At 47.4% G+C, this 2,500-nt stretch overlaps 1 protein-coding gene across 3 annotated transcripts in view; it reads right to left on the bottom strand.

Annotated features, from left to right (window-relative positions):
* The window catches only part of aplf (aprataxin and PNKP like factor), a 42,578-nt gene that overhangs the window by 33,730 nt on the left and 6,348 nt on the right, over positions 1–2,500 (bottom strand). The gene's annotated exons all lie outside the window — the stretch shown is intronic.

Here is a 2,500-nt window from a genome sequence, read left to right as displayed (position 1 = left end):
TGTAAGTTGATCAGGGAAATGGAGAGATAAAGTAAAAAAAAAAAGACATTTTTTGGCGACTGGCAACAATCATGTCTGGCCTGACTAAGGCCACCAGGAATTAAAAGCTCTAATGTCCAGTGATTGCAACAGTGACACTGCATTACAACCAGACAAACAGGCAGGCAGGCAGACAGGCATATATATATATATATATATATTTATATATTCTCCTACTACATATAGATCCAACAGTCCAGGGGATAAAACAGAGGTCACAAGATCAATACCAGATCAGCCATTTGTTGCATGGAGGAGGCTCGAGGAGCACGTCTCCCTCCCACGCAGACGACTTAACGCCGTGGAAAGAGGAGGCTAATGCGTGGCCTCCATGACCCCTCTCCCCCTCAAGTCCACCGCTCCGCTCTAGTCCGCCCGTCCCCCTCGAGTTCGCCGCCGCCGTCGCCACCCCTTGCTCAAGTCCACCGCTCCCCCTCGAGTTCGCCCCCAACCCCCGCCCGCCCAAACCCCCCAACCCCCAACCCCTCAACGCCAGGTCCCTCAGCTGTGGGCTTACCTACTTGCGGGCAGTCTATCTGTATTACGGCGGAGCAAACCGTTTTTTCGTGCCTGATGCTAATGATGATGACAAAGCTGCAGCGACCCCCCCCCCCCCCATCCCTCCAAATGGGCTTCTACTCGCTTGCATTCTGGTTCGAGTTGTGCGTCACAAGATGACGGATGACGTGAATTTAAAAATCATCAAGTGTGATGAGACGATCCACTGCACTGGGGCAGAGTTGCAGAGCCGCGTGATTAACTGACAAAACTAGACTCACTCCACCCAAAATGGGCTTCAACTCGCTGGGGTTATGGTTGCGTTGCATTGCATGTCAATCAAACTTGTGTCTGACTGATACACTTAAGAGGGTGAGATTCATTTCCAGATGTAAAATCTAGATTCAGACGCAGCAGATAGCTGATCTTGGCATGTTCAATGTCTATGAACCATGAAGGTCCATTATCCATGACACACCATGAGGTGAATGTTTTTTTTTTGGTTGTTTCTTTTTTAAGATTTACATTTACGTCGAGAAAAGACAAACTTCTAAGCATCTCACCTAAGCACACCAGAATTCGGGATGTGATTACACCTGGTTATCTGGCTCAGTGATTTGTTTCTAGGGCTGCCCGATAAATAATGCCCAAGACGATATCTGTTGATGTGATTTTTCGGACAGATATTGGGATTGCGATCGTTGTGCATGAGAAGCACGACACTCCTGCTAGGTGAGCTTCACAGTCTGTCACATAAAGAGAGTGTGTACGAATTACAGATGTGACAAGATTAACCAGACAGAGTTTCAAACTGCAATTCATCGTAATTGTAGCCTTTTGCAATTAGCTAATTGCATTAGTTCAAATTGTGATCATGATTAAAAATAATGATTAACGGTGGAGTACAGCAGCCCGATCGGTTTTCTGTTTCCAGGTGCCAATAAGAGCCACCTGGAGCATGTCTAAAGTCAGACTACGAAAGACAGGGTCAGTGACCCCTTGTGTTCGAAGAGTACTGTGAATGGATTAACTCCTGGGCTGTGTGTCTCAAAACCGCCTACTTGCACACCTCTAATAGTTAGTTGAAGTATGTAGCACAGATATTGAGACAATACTAGCCATCAAAGTGTAAGTAAGCGCTCAGTGGACACTAGCAGTGTACTGACGGAAGTATGCGGTTTGAGACGCAGCCATTGCATCTCTTAAGTCAGCCTGTCGACTACGCAGGACGGGGTCAGTGACCCCTCTGTTAGGAGATGGATTAACTCCAGGGCTGTGTCTCAAAACCGCCTACTTGCACACTTCCAATACTTAGTTTAAGTACGTAGCGCAGATACTAAGACAATGCTAGACAATACTAGCCATCGAAATGTGGGCGCAGCAGAGCAAGTGACTCCAGTGATCGGAGAGTACTGTGAATGGATTAACTGTCTCCAACCGCTACTTCCTACTTGCACACTTCAAATACTTTGTTTAAGTATGCAGCACAGATATTGAGACAATACTCGCCATCAAAAAAATTGGGCACTGGCACAGTGCAAGTAAGCACTCAGCGCACACTAGCAGTGTACTGACAGAAGTATGCGGTTTGAGACACAGCCCAGGCCTGTACCCTATGTGCATGTTTGGACAATTGTACACCGTGAACAATTCCCTAAAGACCAGTGATTGGATAAGGGTCCAGATCGATGACGTCATATGGAGACGACCTCCCACTGGTTAACGTCGAGTGAACTCGACCGAGAGGGAACCGGGTCATGCCCAGCTACTTTCCCTTGGCACGGTGTGGGCATCTGTGTACAGTGGAGCAGTCTAAAACGATTTGGGTCGGGCCAGTGTTTCCCCTACAATGTACTCAGCAGTGGCGCAGCACACCGCGGCTGGATTTTCAGCACCACTGCAACATCTTCACATGATCAGTAAATGTCACCACAGTTAGGCCTACTTCCATATTCTAAAAGCA

Source organism: Sardina pilchardus, chromosome 1, assembly GCF_963854185.1.
Source record: "Sardina pilchardus chromosome 1, fSarPil1.1, whole genome shotgun sequence".
NCBI lineage: Eukaryota > Metazoa > Chordata > Actinopteri > Clupeiformes > Clupeidae > Sardina > Sardina pilchardus.
Note: the sequence above shows the minus strand (reverse complement) of the source record. Positions and strands in the feature narration are given on the sequence as shown.